The 21428-nt window shown below is 51.6% G+C and overlaps 1 long non-coding RNA gene across 2 annotated transcripts; it reads left to right on the top strand.

Moving 5' to 3' along the window:
- The first annotated feature begins 4141 nt into the window (after nt 1–4141).
- LOC125154680 (uncharacterized) lies at nt 4142–21336 on the top strand. 2 transcript variants are annotated; one of them, XR_007147876.1, is made up of 4 exons: nt 4142–4315; nt 5048–5265; nt 8375–8632; nt 21264–21336. It is a non-coding gene; the product is annotated as an uncharacterized LOC125154680 (long non-coding RNA). The 2 variants fall into 2 exon arrangements; XR_007147875.1 differs by lacking the exon at nt 21264–21336 and adding an exon at nt 12880–13097.
- Nucleotides 21337–21428: the final 92 nt, after the last annotated feature.

Here is a 21428-nt window from a genome sequence, read left to right as displayed (position 1 = left end):
TACTTTAGATGAGCCTCATTCCAGCGTGAGTTATAGCGCTGTCGGCTATAAGTTCAGTGAATCAACAACACATGTTAAATAAGGTGTCTTTAAACAGAAGCGTCCAGGGGCGCCTGGGCGGTGCAGTCAGTTGAGCGCCCGACTCTTGATTTCCGTTCAGGTCACGATTGCAGAGTGGTGGGATCAAGCCCCACATCGGGCTCCACACTGAGCACGGAGCCTGGTTGAGATTCTCTCTGTCCCTCCGCCCCCTCCCCTGCTCACATGCTCTCACACTCTCTTTCTCTCTGAAATAAAAAATAATAGGGGCGCCTGGGTGGTTCAGTCAGCTAAGCGGCTGACGTCAGCTGAGGTCATGATCTCATCGCTCGTGAGTTCGAGCCCCGCATCGGGCTGTCTGCCGTCAGCGGGGAGCCCGCCTCGGTTCCTGTCTCCCTCTCTACCCCTCCACAGCTTGTGCTTTTCTGTTTCAAAAAATAACATCAAAAATATTTTGAATAAAAAATAAAAAGAAATGTAAACAGAAGCATCCATAAAACAAGGTTACATGTTGATGGCTGATGAAAGTGTGGTCAGAGGTGCACAGGAACACAACCCTGTATTTACCCAGAAGCGATGGTTCAGTATTCCCTAATCCAGTGTGCATGGCGAGTTTACAGAATGTAAGGGCCGTGGAGAATGAGAATCAACTGGTTTTTTTTAGATCACAAGACATAGAAAAACAGTTGATTCTAAGTTTCCAGGTTAGTTCAGTCTCTGGGATAAATATTTAATCATTTCAAGGTTCTAGTCCATTTCCTTGCAGTGTCAGGGTGTCCGGACAGTGTTTGTGCTACTATTGGGGTGCGTCCTCTGGTTGCCTTCCTGACCTCTGTCAGCATGTCACTGGCCACCCTACTGGCCGTCTCCTGTCAAGTGCATGACTGGCATGGCCCACGGAACATACCTCTCTGTATCTGACTCAAGCCTCCCTCTGCCGCTTCGTTATAAGGACACTTAAAATTGCATGAAGTGCCCACCTAAAGATCCCTCACTTAATTACATCTGCGAAGATGTCATGAAACAGCATGTGTCCCAGGGATTGGGACCCGAGATCTTCGGGGGCCATAATTCAGCCCGCCCCAGATGCTGCTCGCTGCAGCATTAACGGAAGAGGAGCAGGCTTGTGGGGAGTAAGGGGAGATGACAAATGACCAGTCCGAGGTGACCCAGCAAGTTAGGGACAGGGACAGAGCTGGACCCCACCCACGCCCCTGCTCTCTCCCCTGTCCCGTGGTAATGGGACAGATGAGTCCACCAGTGAACAAGGGAGAGAATGTCACCCCCGAGACAACCTAGTGAAGCCACAGCACAGCACTCCAGGGCAAATAACCGTTCTTGAAGCCCAGGCACCCAGAAAGTGGCTTGCAAGCATGTTGCAGAGAGAACTTAGCCTTAGATTTCCTGACACCAGTCAACGATGGGATAGTACTGAAGCTGTAGCTTGCAAAGAAGGCTATGCGTGAGTCACTCCTGTCACACCCTGAGTGTCCACATCTGGAAATTGCTCAGGGAAGCTGCTGGAGATCAGTATACTTTTTGTGGAACAGCAGAAGACCCTTGTATCCAAAGTGTAGGCGAAATTGTTAGAACAAAGAGTAGAGATTTGCTGGTAACCGAAGACGTACAAGAGTTTAAAAAAAAAAAAAAAGATATCCATTAAAAAAGTATCTGTTTGGGGCGCCTGGGTGGCGCAGTCGGTTAAGCGTCCGACTTCAGCCAGGTCACGATCTCGCGGTCCGTGAGTTCGAGCCCCGCGTCGGGCTCTGGGCTGATGGCTCAGAGCCTGGAGCCTGTTTCCGATTCTGTGTCTCCCTCTCTCTCTGCCCCTCCCCCGTTCATGCTCTGTCTCTCTCTGTCCCAAAAAATAAATAAACGTTGAAAAAAAAATTTTTTTTTAAAGTATCTGTTTGTACCACTTAAAATTATGCTGAACTATGTGTTCTAGGTCTTGACTTTAGCCTTCCCCACCTGATGGTTGGTACTATCTTGGCCTTGGCTGATACTTTCTCAACAGATGTGTTCTTTCCTCAAGCAACAAATGAAGGATCCCGTTTTAAAAACCAAATCCAAAGGAATTAAATTAGCGAGGAGGGAGGAAGCTCCTCTGCTTTTGAAACGGTAACAGATTACATGTTTTTGATGTGACTTCGAAACTGCTTTATCAGTTAAATAATTCTCTACATTTATGATACCGGCCATTCTTCCTACCAAAGTTAAAAGCCAATGGAAATGTTGTGTCTGCCAAGTATTCCCACTTCAAAAGGAAAGTTCTCAGTGCTTTGATGTGAGCAACACCTCATCTGTCTTCCTACACTCTACGGTTCATTCGTATCTAGGCCTCCTGATAGCTTTAAAAAGTATGCCTCCTTCCTCTAAAGCCTCAGTGCAGATTTACCTCACGCTTAAGCAGGTCTTTGGATGGGAGCATAATTTTAGTTTTCGGACGTTCAAAGTCCTATGTAAAATAAAAATAACTCACCTATGTTGCATTTTGTCTAACTGGAGTTTTGTGGAGTTTATACAGAACTATCCTTTTTTCCCTCTTGTGTGTGACTTTACGAGGCCTGGAAAACACCCACGTGTGTGTTACCCATATCATGTAATGAAATATTTTGTCCAGAGGAATAAAATTCTGATTTTATCAAAGTATTTAGTGACTTGGTTTCTACTTATAGAAACCTATTTCAAGTACATTTCAAGAATATTTTGCAAATCCAACTACACTTGGAATTTAGTACCCTTTTTGGGGGGGTACAACGGTTAAAAGCAGGAAGTTGTGCTTTACATTAAAAAAATAATAATAATGACAGGGCGCCTGGGTGGCTCAGTCTGTTAAGCCTCTAACTCTTGGTTTCGGCTCAGGTAATGACCTAAGGGTTCGTGGGTTAGAACCCTGCATCCAGCTCCAGGCTAACAGCTCAGAGCCTGCTTGGGATTCCTCTCTCCCTCTCTCTCTCAAAATAAATATACAAACTTAAAAAAAAAAGCAGTGACAATGGTTTTAAGGTATCAATCACAAATGAGATGAACAATCTAAATAGAATGGTCCTTTTTTTGAGAGAGAGAGAGAGAGAGAGCACGAGCAGGGGAGAGGGGCAGAAGGAGAGAAAGAATCTTAAGCAGGCCCCCACACGGGACTCGATCCTATGATCCTGGGATCATGACCTGAACCGAAATCAAGAATTGGAGGCTCAACAGACTGAGCCACCCAGGCGCCCCCTAAAAAGAATGGTTCTTACATATGAGGAAGCTAGCGTAAGACAGTAAGTTAGGTCAAATATATATGTCGGTCAAGGAGCATGGACCCGGACTTGATTCTATTAGCTGCTGAAGAGCCCTAAGCAGAACAGGGACAATTATTTTGGTGGCCGTAGAGAGTAGACTTAGGGGAACATGACTGGGGGCAGGTCGACGAGGAAATGCGGAATGTCTGAAATACGGCATTGAAAACGGGACAGGTTCTGTAACTGTGTAGGAGGTAAATTTTGTGTTTGGGTGGACAAGAAGGAAGAAGGCGACTCAAGCCTCCCTCTGCCACTACGTTCAGCTTGCCGGGTTTTTCGCAGGTGCTCGACGTAGTGACAGTTAATCAATGACTACGGTTCCCATAGGCCTTAGTGCGGCGTCGCCTGCATTTCCCGGAGGGCTGTGCGAGGCTCGCTCCGGCCCTGAGCGTCCGTGGAAAAGGTAAACAGGCGGGGATGTGCTCCCTCCCTTTCCTCCTCTGTCCCTCTTCTCTGTCTCTCGCTCCTCTGTCCACGGGCTTCAGGACCTCAAATACTCGGGGTTTGTCTCCTTTAGTAACAGTTCGGTGCTACCGGTTCGGTGCCGCGCGACCGGAAGCGGAGTGCACCCGGGGCCCTCTGGGAACTGTAGTTCTGTCTTTCCATGGCCTCTCTCCGGCGTAAGGGCTCCGTCTCCTCGGACCCAAGACCAAGGCCTGGGTGGCAGGGACACGTGACCTGTCTGTTTGGAAGCTGTGGGGACTGTTTCTCAGGCCCAGACCGTCGACGGTTGTAGAGCCCACGAGCCCGGCCCGTCTCCGCGGTGAACGGCTCGCCGAAGAGGCCTCTGGGAATTGTAGTTGGGGCGGGGGGGAACCGGGCCAGTGCGCGAGGTCCGAGCTGCGACCGTTACTCGCCTCCGCGGTCGGAGAGAGCTCGGGGGTCGCAGCCACACCCGCCCTTCCGACAGAGAAGGCTTTGCCTCGGCTTTCGGGAGCCCAGGCAGAGGGCGGCCGCAAGGCGGGGTGTCGGCCCTGGCTCAGGGGAAGGTAGCTGTCAGACGTGGTGCGGAGGGTCGCGCAGTGGGTCGTAGCGATGAGAGCGGCATGAGAGCGTGGCCTCGGGGGAGCAGTTAGTTCAGTCTCTTCTGCTAGAGAAGGAGGGACCGAAGCCCAGAGAGAGTCCACGATTTGCCCCAGAGCGAGGGTCAGGCCCTTGTCTGTGTGCTCACGCTTCCCTTTCGAGCACGGAGCGCCGTACCTGGCACAGAACTGGCGCCCAAACGTCTGTTAAGTGGCATTTCGTTGTAAGAACAGGCAGCTGAAACTCTTTTAACAAATTACAAGATTAAAAAATAATTTTTTTAAAAAAAGAGGGAAGTGGACCTATAGATGAGACTCATCAGCCAAATGCAACCTCTAAACTTTATTCGGATCATGGGTCTAACAACCAATTGTGCAATTTTTAAAAATCCGGGAAATGTGAACATTGATGGGCGATATGAGTTACTGTTTAAAAAGTTCAGCTTGTTAGGGTAATGCTTTAGAAAGGAAAAGTGTCTTAGAGATACATACTGCAGATTTTACGAGTTAAATGATGTCTGAGATTTGCTTGAAAGACACCCAGTGTGGCCAGCGAGGGTAGACAAGAATGGCAGAAAATAAAGAGCTATGAAAACTGGGTGAGGGATACTAGAGAGGGTGTCGTACTGTTTTATTCTCTGTAGTGATATTGAAAAGGACCATAATCAAGGGGTTTTATTTAATTCTACTGTGTTTCAGAAAGTTTCTTAAATAAGACGCTCAGGGAGAGTTTGTCTGAAACGAACCCTCCCACGGCACAACTGAGCCTCCTTGGGGACTTCTCCAGTCAAGAATGACCACAGCAGTGACGGGGGGGCTGTGTCCCAGTGCCTCGGGATCCTTCAGAAGCAGGACAGAATTCTGACCATGAAGGTGGAAGCAGAGGACCACTCGTAGGGGAAAGACTATGCTGCCAGGTAATCAGCCTCCCAGCCAGGAGCTGGCCTGTCCGCACTTCAGAGAGTTCTAGACCCGGGAGGCTTGGGACCCCACCCGATTCTGCGATGGCTCTAGCCCCCGCCAGTGGCTGAGGACACAGGGACAGTCTGCAAGTTGCCCATCCTGGAGCTGCTGGTGCTTGAGCAGTTCTTGGCCATTCTGCCCAGAGGCAGTAGGGCTGGGGCGGGGAGGGCACTCCTGGGCGACCAAGAGGAGGTGGGAGTCGTGTGGAGGGTTCCAGTGAGAAAATGACCCAGGCCAGCAGGTAGACGAGAGAACTAACTTCGGAAGATAGGGAGGGATAGGTCTTCCAAAAGAAAATGAAGGCCACGTCTGTTTTGACCCTACACCGTGTCTCTGTGTTCCTCTTCTCTCTTCCTGGTACCTTTGAGGATCAAGTTCAATCACTTGATGGAATGAAACATAGGATCATTTCCTAGGTTTGTTTGTTTGTTTTTCCTGACATTCTGATTCTCATTCTTACCAAGATGTGCATCGTTTAAGTCATTATTTAAACCACTGAAATTCGAATCATTCTCTATGGAAACTAAAAGACATATTCTTCTATCACAATACACAGTCACGTGCATGTTTCACATTTCTGGCTGAGCTGCCCAATCCCGGAGCTCCTTAGCCGCTGTGTTCTTGAAACTTCAAAGGAAGGACTTCACCGTATCCCTTCTGTATACCTTCTTGCTGAAAGGCCAGCAAAGACTGTTTTTAGAAAACTTGTTATCTCTGGAGACAACTAAATGCAAAGTTTGGAAAATTCTCCAGCTCAGCAGACGCCTTGGCTTCACCCTCGTAAGAAACCCTGAGTGAGAACTGCTCAGCTCAACTAGAAGCCACTGGGGAGAAGTTAGGTTGGATTCAGAAAAACTGGAGCTTCTGGGGGGCGCCTGGGTGGCTCAGTCAGTTAAGTATCCGACTTTGGCTCAGGTCATGATCTTGCAGTTCATGAGTTTGAGCCCCATGTCGGGCTCTGTGCTGCCAGCTTGGAGCCTGGAGCCTGGAGCCTGCTTCAGATTCTGTGTCTCCCTCTCTCTCCCCCTACCCCACTCATGCTCTGTATGTGTGTGTGTCTCTCTCTCAAAAATAAACATTAAAAAAATTAAAAAGAGGGGTGCCTGGCTGGCTCAGTTGGAAAACGTGTGACTCTTGATCTCGGCATTGTAAGTTCAAGCCCCGTGTTGGGCGTGGAGATAAATAAAATCTTTTTTAAAAAATACACTGGAGGAAAAGGTCTAACAAAACATTCTCTTAAAAAAAAAAAAAAGAAAAGCAAGTAACTACCTTTATTTCCTTTAGAGCTCCCACTCTTCTTACTGGTCTCCAGGACAGGAGGTTTGCCAGGGGGAGACGGCTCCCCACGCCCAGCAGGGGAATCAGCACACTTGAGCCCCAGTTCGAACGTGGATCTTGGGAGCTCCGCGCCAGTGGTAGGAGGCGGCATCCCCTGGGGAGCAGGTCAGAGTCTTTGATGTTTTTCCTGGGCACTCCTGTGTTGAAAAGCAGGACAAAACACACAGCGTCCAGACCTGTGCTGGGAGTTGAGTGTGATCATCCACCTGGCATGAGACCTTAAGTTCAGGACTCAGCGAGGTCCTGAGGTCATTGGAGCACAGCAGAGAATGTCAGGTCATCCCCCAGTGCCCCAACCACAGCGGCATGGCCTTCCATTTCCTGAAGAGTTACGACGGACACGCTATCGGGCTGTTTTGAATTCTGGTGTGGTAGCATTTTAGCTACACGGCACTCCATGGTATGGCTCATGGAGACCTTTATTGACGGTAATAGCACCTTTCTTCTTTCCATCATGTAGCCTCTACTCAACATTTGAAGGGAACCCAGCAGATCCAGCCACCCTGGGTGTATGGAAGGGAGGCCTGCTCTGGTGAAAGGCAGGCAGCTGGGAATCAAAGAGAACGACCCAACAAAGCATCCATCCCAGCCAGAAGGAGAAGCAGGCAGGGTGGAGGGGCTGGACGCACTCCTGTCCCTTACTTCAGAGAAGAGTCATGACATCACCGTTCATTTGCCCCGAATTCTCAGAACTCAGCACGTTGCTTTGTACCGGGACTGTTAAGTGCTCATTGCAAAGCCAAATACCACCGCTAGGGGGCTGCTGCTTTCAATCGGCCGCGCGTCCTGATCTTTGCCTGAGCAGGAGGGACGGAGAGGGGACTTCACAGATTTGGACACGTCCGTGGACGCCCACGTCAGGAGAACATCACGCCCCGTCCTGTGGAAGTGTGGTTTGATTGAAAAGCTCCCACACTGAAATAAGTGACACACTGGACAGCTTCTAGAGTCTCCTGTCACCATTGGGATCCGTGGGACACGGTATTAGAGGAGGCCAGACTCCCGCATGACATTCCTCTGGTGCCCACCAGAATGGATGGATGGGGGGTGTTCAGGTATTGAAATGCTTGTGGACTGGCTGGTAAGCAGCTGCTGGTCTGTGTCCCCAAGTGACCTCCCGGCCTCCTTGGCACCCCAGCGACTCCTCCCTGACCCTCGGGACCTTTCTAGGGTCAGGCATCTAATGGTCGTCACTCGGTGGTACAAGAGGCCCCTGGGTCTCCAGATGAGATCATGACCTGAGCCGAAGTCAAGACGCTTAACTGACTGAGCCCCCCAGGGTCCCCTCATAACCTTTTTAAAAAATACATGATTGGGGCCCCAGGGTGGCTCCATCGGTTGAGCATCCAACTTTGGCTCAAGTCATGATCTCACGGTTTATGGGTTCGAGCCCCGCATTGGGCTCTGTGCTGACAGCTAGGAGCCTGGAGCCTGCTTTGGATTCTGTGTCTCCCTCTCTCTTTCTCTGCTCTCTCACTGTCAAAAATAAATAAACGTTAAAAAAAATTTTTTAATTAAAATATAAAAAAATATATGATCATTAACTAACTGGAACTTAAATAAAAATTTGGAAGAAAAAAATGGATGATCAGTAATTTTCTATAACTTTATCATTGCTGTATCATATGTCATCATTTATTCAATCCATCCCCCATGGCAGGTGTGTGTTTTACTTCCACGGCCTTTCTCTGCAGAGCAAACAGGTAATATTTGGATTTTCCACAGATAATTACAGACGGTGGCCCGAGGAGTAAGGACGAGGCGTTCAGCTCATGTCGGGAACTTGCTGAAAGCAGAACCCACAGGTGACTTCACAGGTACCAGAGCTGGGAGACACCTCGGAATGTTCCAGTACCTTAGACCAGCATTAGGGAACCTTCAGATGGGAGGCCAAGTAGCTGCCCCGCCCAAAAAAAGAATTTCAAGCAGGAGAGAGAAGCAGCAGCCATGACAGTGACAAAAGTGACCCACACTGCAGGCCAGGTGAGTGCCTTGTTCCGAGTCAGAAATGTTGTGCAGAGACCCCATACATGGAACATGCGTGGCCACAGTTTCTGGGCAGACCCAGCCCTCAGTCGGCATCAGCCCGCACGGGAGAGGACCCTGGACCACTCCAAGTCGGCCACTCCTTCAGGAGGCCCCGTCCCCAAACACGGGCTTCGGTGTGGCCCTGCAGCCGGCCGGGTTAGTGCTCCCCGGGCGTGGAAGGGCACAGGGAGCTGGCCTGGGCAGCGGCTTGTCACCCAGCCGCTCCGCTGTCACCTCGGCCACCCAGTCTCCACTTCAGCCCCCTCTTGGGCCACTTTTCTCTTTTCTGTCCTTCTGCCTTTTCAAAAAAGTGATAATACACTTACTCTCTTCTCAACAAAAGTAATACATGTCTGTAACAGAACTTTTTATTTTTATTTTTTTAATCTTTATTTATTTTTGAGAGAGAGAGAGCAAGCGTAGGGGAGGGGCAGAGAGAGAGGGAGACACAGAATCTGAAACAGGCTTCAGGCTCTGAGCTGTCAGCACAGAGCCCGACGCGGCGCTTGAGCCGTGAGATCATGACCTGAGCTGAAGTCGGACACTTAACCGACAGCCACCCAGGCGCCCCTGTGACAGAAAATGTTAAATACATCTGAACAAAATGAAGAAAAGAAGAAAATTAGTCATCTGTAACATTGACTGCCCTTGCAGCATTTGTTTCTAAGCCTCCATACACATTTTGTCCAGTATTCAGATTTCTCTAAAAAAAGGGCAAAAAACAGGCGGGGAACTTCCTGGGGGCCACAGCTACCTGCCTCCGGGACTTCACCTTACCTGCCTTTCAGGGTGGGAACCAAGACAGGACGATGGCAATACCTCTCTCGGCCACAGGAGGGGGGTGTTTGCTCATGCACGTCCTGTGCTTTCTGCTCGGGTCCAGAGCTGGCAGCTGCCGGCTCCCGTCGAAGGCACCGCAGTCAGTCCTCGATTTATGGCTCCTACTGCTCACTGCATCTCTTGGAAACCTTCTTGGTCCACGAGGGGCAGAAGGAGAGAAGTCACTGTTTCGCCACATCTGCCTGAATCCTCGGAATCCTCGGACAGCGCTCTCCTCGCTGTCGCAGCCTGGGGCCGCCCAGGAAAGGGGTGAACCACCAGCCTCCTGGGGTCATCTCCACGCTTACCCCCCTTCACGGTTTCCCATCGTCCTCCGTCCTCCCGCGCTGTCGGCTCGCACACACTACGCTGGCGGCCTTCGCGCCCCTCTGCCTCTGCTCCATCGCACGGCACACCTTCCCGCGTGTTCCTCTCTGCACCCCAGGCTGATGCTTCCTCTTTCGGGTCTTGGCCGGCCCGTTGCTTCTTCCCAGAAGTCGCTCTCGGCCCTGCGAGTCTGGGCTACGCGATTCTCCTCTGTGCTTCCGCGTGCTTCCCTTCCAAAACCCATAGCGTGCTGGATCGTCCACCGCCCCCTAGAACGAACGGAAGCAACGTGAGGGCCGGGGCCACGTCCGTCTTGCTCACTGGCATCCCCGGCGCCTGGGGCTCCGTGGGGCTCCGTACGAGTTCGCTGGATGGATGAAGGAGTGAGCGAGTGTGCCTTTCCCTGTTCCCTGAAGTAGAGTCTGCGGACGCCAGTCCTCGTCCCTCCTTCCATCCCCCTCCCCCCAGGTCACCAGGTACCGCTCCGGTCCCCTGTGTCTGTGGAAACGCAGCCCGAGGAAGATGCAGTGCTGAAGGGCAGCTGACTGCCTGTGGTGGCGGGGAGACAGAGGCGCGAGGAGCGGGACACCCCTGGTGTCAGACCCGGCTCTGCCACTTCCCGGCTGTGCCCGTGCCTCATTTTCCTTATTTACAAGGTGGTGCTGACGGTACCGGGCTTGCAGGGCTGCTCCGAGAAGTCGAATGCTAGCCTGGCCGGCGGCCGGCAGTCAGGAAGTCAGACCTGTGCCTCCGTCTCCCGAGGCATCCCCCCCCCCCCCCCCCCGCTATCTCCGAGGCACTACCCTTTTCCCGATTCCCTTCTCCTTTCCCCACGGTCACCCACACCGCTTGTCACTGACACCTCCCCGTCCCGTGTCCTTTATCCCCAGCACGGGTAATAGCACCAGGCGCAGCACAGACAGGATGCAGAAAGGGTGCCTGTGGTGTGCCTGGACGGGTGGAGGGACGAGTGAACCAGTCACAGCAGCGCCTCTGGGATGCATTCACCGGTGGTGGTACATGTGATGATAGTCACCAGTGGACGAGTGGCCTCCTGCCTGCCGGATGACACCAGGGACAGGTGGGGCTTATGTGAAGGCAGGCTGCCAGCCACACCCTCATGAGGCCACGGCAAGAACAGAAAAGGTGGCACCACCCTTGACTGAATGGCCAGGAAGGAGGAGGGGCGATGAGGAAACATCGCAGCCATGTGGAAAGGAGAAACACGGAGCCCCAGAGCCCTGGTTCTTCTCTTCTGCTCAGCGTTGTGGACCCCAAGGACGACACATGCGCGACTGACCCTGAGCACACAGTCCTACAGGTGTCTGCATTCCTTACAGATAGATGGTCTGTGGGCCCACCGCTGGGGCTAAAAGTTCAAGTTCCAGCCAAATCCTTCCCTAGGTTCCTTCCTTCCTTTCTTTTTCTTTCTTTCTTTCTTTCTTTCTTTCTTTCTTTCTTTCTTTCTTATGTTTATTTATTTATTTTGGAGAAAGCACAAGCAGGGAAGAGGCAGAGAGAGAGGGAGGGAGACACAGAGTCTGACGCAGGCTCCAGGCTCTGAGCTGCCAGCACAGAGCCCGACTCGGGGCTCGAACTCACAGACCTCGAGATCATGACATGAGCCGAAGTTGGACGCTTAACCAACTGAACCCCCCCAGGCGCCCCTCTAGATTCCTTTCATGGTGCTTTTCTCTGATATGAACATTTTCTGTGCGGCAGCCCCCTGTGGGCCCCTGTGAGCTCCCTCATTCCGAGGAGCGCCAGCCAGGATCTTAGGGGGATGAAGAAAGGCTAACTTCTCCTCAGATGATCATGGCCATCAATTCACTGCATTTGAAAGATTTTGCTCCTGAAGTGCTCATCTGCTGTAGGGCGAGATCTGTGCTTTCTCAGAGCATCGCTCCTCTGCTCGCAGAGGCCAGTTTCTCCCGCGTGACACTCGGGAGGTTGGCCTGACGTGGCTTGGGCTCTATGTGTCCCGCGCGCCCCTCCCCTGTGACTTTCTCGTCTCTGAGAGCTGCTCGCCTCCTCCTGAGGGTTTTCCTCCGTGGCTGCCATTCACAGAGACTCTCTGTGGGGTGGATTAGGAAATGAATGGAAATTTTCTCTTATTCATAATAATAGTCAGAGATTTCCTCTGTACGAATTCTTTGACATCCTGCCAGAATCCTGCCCAGATGCGCGGCCACGCGTATCCTCCCAGCAGAGCGAGGTTTGGGCTTCGTGGTTTCCCAAAGCAATGCCTTTATCAGCGTAAAGCCTCTCGGGAGCGGCAGCACCCCCTTCGAGGGTGGCCCCGTGGTTCTGCTGTGGCAGGAAGGCTGAGTGTTGAAGTCGACAGGATGTCCTCAGTCCTGGCCTCATACTGTGATGACACCATAGGAAATGAAACTGTCACAAGTCCCCATTTCCATGGGGCGGGCACCCGGGTGGCTCAGTCGGTTAAGCGTCTGACTCTTGGTTTCAGCTCAGGTCATGAGCTCACGGTTGTGTGAGAGCCCCGTGTTGAGTCCGTGCTGACAGCAGGGAGCTGCTTGGGCTTCTCTCCCCCTCTCTCTCTGCCCCTCCCCCGCTTGTGCTCGCTCGCTCTCTCTCTCTCTCTCTCTCTCTGTCAAAATAAATAAACTTAAAAAAAAAACAACAAAACACCAAGGTCCCCATTTCCAAGAAACAAAGCTCTGTGACTGCACCAACCTCCCGGCCTCTGGCTGTCTCCTCTGGTGATGGCTGAGCGAGAGAAGGCGCTGCGGCTTGAAGCCTTTCTTTCGCGAGGGGGTGATGGGCCAGCTGCATTCTGAGCGCCTGTGGTCACGGCCCATGTCACGGGTCCCCCCGGAGTGCAGGCCTCCCCAGTGCTCTGAATTTGCCCACCCTCCTGTCCTGGCCCAAAGCCCACCTCTTCCCTGAAGCCCTCCCGGGACTCTGCAGGCCTGCAGTTAGACTCCCCGCTCCGTGCTTCCATAAGAATTCACGGCCCACAAAACCCCCTAGCCAGCACTCACGCAGTGTTCTAGGCCTTCGTGACCTTTCTAGGCCTTCTCCTTCTCAAACAGACTTAAAGGAAACTCTGTGAGGAAGAACCGCGTCTCGTCCTTGGTATTCTCCGTGGCTCCTCTGAGCACCGCAGGACTTGGGGTGGAGACTGGCTGTGGCTGTGGACGCTACGGTCCAAGAGGACGGGCTCGCCGCTCAGCGAGGTCGTGGGTGGAGGCACACCTGTGACTGAAGACGTGGCCTGCCTTCTCTGGGACGGTGGCCGGCTCATGCAGGAGGAAGGTGACCTCGTCCTTGCTGCCACCCCTTCCCCCCGCCCCCCCAACCCCAGGCAGCCTTGCCACATTCGCCCCGATACCCAGAAGTTGGCCGTTGCTTCATCCCCGTTGCCTCCGCCGCTGCCTGGGCGTGCCGTTGGGAGGGGGAGGCAGGGAACAAGCAAGAAACGGGTATGGTCGTGAAGCCGCCCGCGCAGTGTCCTGGTTAAGTACGGCAGGCGTAGGGACCAGTTCTCAATATGAACTTGTAGCTCTTTGAGGGCAAGGCCTATGTCTGAAGCAGCTCTGTGTTCACAGTGCCTGGCTTAGCTCCTGGCACGTAGTAAGGCTTCACCTGGCATGGAGCGGGCAGGTGCTCCCGTAGTTACCGGCAGCCAGGGAGTTCGTGAAGGTAACAGAACGGATGTTAGTGACCGTCCTGAAGTACCCCCTCCTCCGAGCCCCCCAGCCCCCAATGAGTGCCTCCTCCCCTTGGCATATGGCGAAGGCCTGGGTCCCAAGCACAGAACGCACCCAGGGCCCCTTTTCTTTCGTTAGCTGCAGAGTCCCTGCCTCCCCCGTGGACAAGGGACAAACCCTGTGTGCACATGCAGGGTTTCGTATAGCCTCGGAGCTCTCTTCTGCTTTCGTTTAAAGCTAGTAAGTTAGAAATGTTGTTGGCCAGATCGTAAGAGCTAGTCCCAGATGCTGGCCGTGCTCATGGAACCCGCATCTCCTGGGAGCCCGGGCTGCTTCTAAACTGCTGGACCCCAAAGCCGGTGGAGATGTGAGCACGCCACTGAGGGTTAAGGAGAGAAAGAAAAAGAAAGGGAGGGCCCTTGCCGGCCACCCCTCTGTCTGTTGCCAGGGGCCTTTGCGCTCACGCGATTGTCCCGGGGCGGGAGCGCAGCCGCCGCCAGGGGTCTCCAGGCTTGGAAGCTTGGAGCTGGAATGTCATTTCCAGATTTCCAGTGGGTCTCTGGAGTACTCTTTCAAATTACTCCCCTGATGACCATCCCAGCGCTCGACCGGATAGAAATTCATGCAGGCAGGTAGAAGGGATGGAAAAGGCTAATCAAGTGAAGGCATTGGGGGTGCAGGGCGCTGGAGGGGCAGGTGACTCTAAGCTCAGTGCCCCCGGGGAACTGGCGAAGCTGCTCCAGAGGCTTCTAGAAAACGCTCGAGAAACTAGGTCTAGAAAGAAAGCCATAAAGGGCTTCATGATACGTAAAGGCCCCCCGTTTCCCTGCTGCCCCCCACCCCGTGGAGGACACCAATGGAGCCCCGCTTCCAGAAAGGCCAAGCCAGGCTCTTGGTCGCTTGCTCAGCAGCCGGTTCTCCTCACTGGGCCTCGGAGACACTGGGCGCGAGCGTGAGGCTCTCAGGGTAACAGCGGCCACCCCGCATCTAGTGCCCGCACTGCCAAGGGCTTCAGGCACAATGTCTCTCGTGACCCCCCAACAGCCCTGGGAAATAGGATGTTCCTGTCCTGGCGCTAGAATGAAGAAAGGAACTTAGGTTAAATAATTCACCCAACAGCACGCAGCTGCTAAGTGGAGGGGCAGAGGCTCAAATCCGGGTCTGCCCCTCAGTGCCTGAAGGTTCTATGTGGCCCGTTGTGGGATTGTTCCTTGCGTCACTGGAATCGCCAGCCCGCTTTCTGCCCCTGTTGTGTGGCCGCATCAAAGTGGCCCTCGGTCCACAATCCCTTCTGCAGCCTGTCAGAGCCAGAAAATGGCCTCTAAGAGACCAAGTCTAGTAGGTACTGAACCTCCCGATGCCAGTGACGGCCACGTTCGCGAGAGACCTCCCACTTCCTGCCGGCAGTCACTGGAATTTCTGCTTTGGGGATTTGGGGAGACACTCAAGTCACGCAGACACAAGAATCTATGATTCTGCTCTCGATGCTGCGAGTCAGGGAAGCAGGCCGAGCCTCTAGAGCAGGAACGAGTTAGGTCTGCGCAGCCGTGTCTGGGCCTCAGCTGGAGCGGCCCAGGTGGCTGCATTTGGCTAAGGTGGCCGGACTGTGGCCCGAGTTCGGGGACCTTGGTTCTGTCTGCCAGCTGGACTCCTCCTCTTCGTGTGGCATCCACCGGAGTGGGGCCAAAATGTCCAAAATGGCCTTTTCACTCTTGTGTCCGGGGCTTCCGTGTTCTCCCTTGTGGCCTCTCTCTTCACAGAGTGACTGAATCTTCGCACAGCGTTGCTCCGGGCTCCGCAAACCCGCGATCCACGCTCTTTGGTGCCACCGAACCGGCCTTGCCCTGCGTCCCTTCTGCAGGGGCGCTGCTGCCTCGGGGCTGTGTTGTATCACATGACCCTGGCTCCTCGCCCCTTCCCCCCCACAGGTCATCGGACCAGGACCCAGTAGAGGCTGGCCAATGACATTCGAAGTCCCCTGGCTGTCTCAAAAATTCGAGGAATGCCAGTTAGACCAATCAGATTCCCCTTTGGGGACATTGGCACCAAAAAATCAGACAGTATCGTCACAGTGCGTGACAGGATGTCGTGAGGGCCAGTAGGGCCTGGATGGACCCATGTGCTGGCCAGGATTAAACTGAAGAAGAACTCGGCACATAGAAGAGAAACAGGCTGTGACACAAGAGAACGTACTGAGCGTGGAGGGAACCACGAGCCTGTTACTGGTGAGGGGAGAAAGGAGGGACTCGCCAGAGCAGAGCCGAGACCTGTGAGAGGCCGAGGAGGAAGCCAGCCCCAGGGCACCCCAGTGCCTTCTGGTCCCCAGGCCCTGCCTGGCCGTGTGTGTTATGGCAGCAAGCCCATTACTTACTCCCTTGGCTGTCAGGTGGCTTTGAGGTGGGCATGTGACTTAGTTCTGCGAATAAAAATTATGAGGAAATGGCTTGAGGACCTTCTGGGAAGAAATTTGCTTTTTGATTAAAGGGAGGATGGTGAAGAGGCCTGTCCCTCCTTCCTGCCTTGAACATGGATGTCAGAGGACATGATACTTAGGACTGTAGCCGCCATCTTGAGACCCCGAGGCAACCAGACCAAAGGAAAAAGCCAACATACCAAGGTTGGCCTAGCAGACAGACAAAAAGAGCCTGGGTCCTTGATGATATCGTTGAGCCACTATACCTATCCTGGAACCACCGACTTCCAGTCTTATTGATATATTAATTAAGTGTCCTTATTTTCTAAGAAGATTTCTGCTATTTGGAACTAAGGCATTCTTAACCAGTATAGCAGCCTTCTGAACCCGCCCGTCATCAACTCCTTTGAGCACCATGGTTCTTGGTTTAGATCCAAATGGAAACCCACCCCAAACTTAGCCAGTGGAAAATGTACTTACGTGGTAGGAAATACAGGTCAAGATTTCTCACAGCCTATAGAGCAATTCTAGCACTTAGTCCCAAATCCCAGGGCCTGTTGGACACAAATGAGGAAAGATAGACTCAGGAAAGATCTAGAGACATGGCGATGAGTCTTCTTCTAAAATGGGGCTCAGTGATGAATTTGGGGATGAACAAGTTCAGTGGAGGGAGAGAGGGAGACCCTAAGCATGGGCCAGAAAGCCATAGAAAGCACATGGAGGGAGCAGCGAGCTTGAACGGGCAAATGGCAGTGGGTCAGATCACTTCTGCAGGAGGCCAGGGTGCACAGCAGGATTTTCTAAGTGCCAAATACTAGCTGGGAGGGGCTTATGGCAACTGGAACTAAACTGGGGGGAAACTAGGCATTTTAGCGAACCCTCCTGCCAGCCCTACTGGCATTTTAGATCCTCTGAGGAACAAGGTGGCCTGAATTGTGGCCCTTCCCTGTGTGCGGGCGCTGCCCCCCTGCCCCCCACGCTCTTCACTCTGTCTCTTCACCTGTCCCTTTTTCTCCACCATTTCTTCCTGTCTTCTCGGCAAAGCTAGGAGCCAGAAATGCACAAGGCCTGAATCTCTTCTGCTCAGTTGCAGAGTAAAGATAGTGAGAGGCAAGGATGTCTTTAGGAAACATTGGAGCTTCATCTGGGGATCATGTGAGTTAGCTTGAGAGGAAGGAAGCAGTGGGCTGCTAAGAACTAGATGAAACTTTCTTCTGCCCCAACTCTGATCGAGCCGTGGGGCCGGGGCCGGGGTGTGCTTCTTCAACACACCACAAGAAAATGTATGGTCCTTCCTTCCCTTATGAAAGGGAAGCTGAATTCAAGAAGAAGTTGAACTCAAGAACTTTAGGCCTTCCTCTTTCGATTTCCAGTTCCAGATACACAAGAAAGATAAAGGGGCGTCCTCCTCAGACATTCAGAACTTGAAGAAGTCATCCGTTTGGCATCTCCAGATCATCAGTAGTAGAGGTGTGGCCTATGGAAGGTCATCGAATAAATGGGGCCCAAACACGGATGTGTCGCGATGACATTCGAATTTGTGACCGGCAGATTGTGCCGCTAAGCCTCGTTGTGCCACTAAGCCTGTGTACCGCAGGGATCCTCCCCACCGGGGGCCAAAACCAGGCCAACCCTGGTGTTTGTCTGCTGTGTTACTTCATTCATTTAGCAGAAGTGTACTGAATGCCTAGTAGAATTATAAGCCAAGCATATAAAAGCAATGGTACTATTAGGAAAATACGTTACTAAAGACAAAAACAATTCCTGACATAATCAGAGAAAAGAATGGAAGCTCAGGAGTGGATGAAACGAAAAGTTTAACCCCCTCCTTTGATGTGATTGATGCTTCAATGTGATATACTTAGTAAATGCTGACTTCCCCGCCCCACCCCCAGTTGCCCCGTACATTGCAAGGGTTTCTCTGAAATCCAGTAAGGAAACGAACTGAAGGCTTTTCTTCCCTCTTGGTAATCAAGGTTTTTTCTCCAGTATGAATTAGCCTGATTACGGATTAATCACCCTCCCACAGTCTGTACAGCACAAGAGTGTCTTTCCCGTGAATTCTCCAGTGACAAGAAAAGGCTGCATGATCCCTAAATGACTTTCCACATTGATTATACTCACAGGCTTTTCTCCCAAGGATGAATGATCTCGTGTTCAATACGCTCCGTGCTTCCCCTAGATAGTTCTCCATATTCATCACACGTGACCAACTCATGTCCCCACCAAGCTAGCTGACGTCGTCTAAGGACGGAGCTCGGGTTGAAGGCTCTCCCTCACCCATTATGCTCGCAGAGCACCTCCCTGCTCTGAGATCCCAGATGTCTAATTAGCTCTGAGCTTCTCAAAGCATTTTCACAGCCATTACGCACATGTGGTTTTTCTCCAGTGTGAATTCTCTGACGTTGAATGAGCTCTGCTTCCCTGAAAGCCCTCACATTTATTGCGTCTGTAGAGTTCCTGTTGTTTGTGAACGAGCTGATTCCGTGTGGTACTAGAATACTGGCAGACGCCTCCCCAGATCAGGATTCTCTGCAAGAGAAATGTTCCAGCATTCAGTAGGATGGGAGCCCCCCCCCCGCCCCCCGTCGTGAAAGTTGCCTGCATTCATAATGAGGTGTTCTCTCCAATACGGATACTGTAATACTGAATAAATTCTGACCTCTGATCTAAGATCTGGTCACATTTATTTTGGGGTTTTCTCACTTCTAAAAGATACAGGTGGGGGGCACCTGGGTGGCTCAGGCGGTTAAGTGTGCGACTTCAGCTCAGGTCATGATCTCACAGTCCGTGAGTTCGAGCCCCGCATTGGGCTCTGTGCTGACAGCTCAGAGCCTGGAGGCTGCTTCGGATTCTGTGTCTCCCTCTCTCTCTCAAAAATAAATAAACATTAAAAAAAAAATTTTTTTAAAGATACAGGTGGAATTGCAAATTATCCCCATATTCATCTCAGTCGTGGGATGGGGTCCCTGATGGTTTTCTGGAAAGTCTCCATATTCACAGACCTCTCCATGCTCAGGGACCAGGTCATCCTCCCACAGGCACCTTCTCGCTGCATTCACTTGCGAGTCTACTGCTGCAGAAAGTTCCTGCTTCAGGGCCAAGCTTGCTCGTGGTCACAGCAAATGTAAATACCAACCTTTCTCTCTTAAAGAACCAGAACATGTCTTAGACGGAGAATGAAAGACTTGGGGAGAAATTCAAAGGGCAAAAGTGGCCTTTGGGTGAATTTATAAAATGATGCGTGTGACAGGTGGCTGGTTACTTATATTCTCCTTCTCTTTTTTAATGAACCCTATTTTGGTCACACTTGAGAATGTACCCATTAAAAATACCTGCTAGGGGTGCTTGGGTGACTCAGTCGGTTAAGCATCCAACTCTTGGTTTTGGCTCAAGTCATGATCTCACGGTTTGTCAGTTTGAGCCTGAGTTGGGCTCTGTTGCTGACAGCTGGAGCCTACTTGGAATTCTCTCTCTCTCTCTCTCTCTCTCTCTCTCTCTCAGCCCCTCCCCACACCCACGTGTGCGTGCTCTCTCTCTCTCTCAGATTAAACTTAAGAAAAAAAAACCTCTAGTGACTCAGAGGGAGCACATGGGGACATGTAAGGAGGCTGTTTGTACTCTGTTCCGGATGCTGTTCAAATGGATGTGTTCACTGTGTGAAGATCCACAAGGAGTAAGCTAGGATTCACGCATTTTCTATGAGGAAAGTTGAAAGTAACTTTACCGTACCCCTGTGCAGCCGGCAAATGAGCTGTAGGCGGAACTAGGCTTCCATGAAAACTCATTAAAGGATTGGGGCAGGTGGGCTGGAGCAGAAACCTTTTGCCTTTTCCCTGCCTGCCTCGCCCCCCTTTCTTCTCGAGGGTCCTGGGGTGCCACCTTCAGGCGCAGCAGCCATCCTGGGAGTGGGGAGGAGGGTCACGTACTGAAGATGGCACCCCAGCCTCAGGAAGGTGCCCGGTCCCTGTGGCCTTGAACTTCTCACCCCTGGAATTCTCACTTATTTCAGTCTAGTGGGTGAGAAGTGATTGACATTTAGGTTAGGCATCTTTCCCTGTGTTCACTGCCTCTTGCATTTGGTTCTGTTCATCTTTGTCTTTGTCCCTTTGCAGAAGTTCTGCGTTCATCGAAGGCATTCTCCCTTTGCGTGTCAGTCGTGTTGTAGCATCCTTCCAGACTGGTCATTTGTGTCTTGAGTTTGTGTTAATACCCCGTGAAGATTACTACATTTTGACTTTATGGCTTCTGAATTTTGCACATTAAAACACCCACCCCACTCCAGAGTTGTTAAAATGTTAATCCTTCTTGCCAGTGCTTTCAGAGTTTTATTGTTTTATGATAAAATCTTGGTTCCATGTGAAATTTCCTGTGAAGTAAGGACCAGCAAGATAAAGGTCTGGCTCTCTCCTTCCCCCATCACCTCTCAGCACAAAACTACCTTGTCTCGGCTATTTTGAAATGCTACTTTTGTTAAGGGTTCAATTCCCGTTTGAATGTGGGTCTTTTTCTTGAATCTCTATTTCATGTGTGCACCTTCTCCGGTACGTAATTATTTTAGCTATTTTTCTTTTTTCTTTTTTTTTTTAACGTTTTTTATTTTTGGGACAGAGAGAGACAGAGCATGAACGGGGGAGGGGCAGAGAGAGAGGGAGACACAGAATCGGAAACAGGCTCCAGGCTCCAAGCCATCAGCCCAGAGCCTGACGCGGGGCTCGAACTCACGGACCGCGAGATCGTGACCTGGCTGAAGTCAGATGCTTAACCGACTGCGCCACCCAGGCGCCCCATCTTTTTAATTAAAAAATTTTTTAATGTTTATTTTTGAGAGAGAGAGACAGCGCATCATGAGTAGAGGAAGAGCAGAAAGAGTCCGAGGAAGCTTCCAGGCTCCGGGCTGCAGAGCCTGCCTGACTCGGAGCTCGAACTCACGAACTGTTCAGACGTTTAACCAACTGAGCCACTCAGGCACCCCAGCAATTTTTCTTTATAAGTTGTTTTCCTATCTGCTAAAGCTACTGCCTCATCGCTCTTTTTCAAAACTCTCATATAACCACTAAGGTGGATAAGTGGGAGTCGGTGACAGTCACTCAGATTACCATGATGCCAGGGACTGTGCAGGGCCTCCTGAATACAGATCATATTCTAACAATAACCTCATTTTAGACAGCCCCCCTTTTCCTCTGCGATGTATTCCTGGAACCATTTGGTAGCAAAAGTCGAATTTCCTCTTAATAATTACTCGTGTCCAGAAACTCAACATCAAGTTACAGTTCTGATAAATATGTCATAAAAGCAGAACCAAAACTTAGGGTGGTCTTTAGGAATATAAAAGGGCAACATTATGCTTCAGGTCCTATGGCGTGGACATATGGGGACTCAAGATGATAATGTCACAGGTCTCTGCATGCTGTGAAGTCAACACAAAGCCCAGACCGTTCTGCCATCCTGTGCCATCCGAAAATAGCCCTCTCCGTGTCAAGAGGACAAATACAACATGAACAGGTGTGCTTCCCTT

This window comes from Prionailurus viverrinus, chromosome E3, assembly GCF_022837055.1.
Source record: "Prionailurus viverrinus isolate Anna chromosome E3, UM_Priviv_1.0, whole genome shotgun sequence".
Classification (NCBI taxonomy): Eukaryota; Metazoa; Chordata; class Mammalia; order Carnivora; family Felidae; genus Prionailurus; species Prionailurus viverrinus.
Note: the sequence above shows the minus strand (reverse complement) of the source record. Positions and strands in the feature narration are given on the sequence as shown.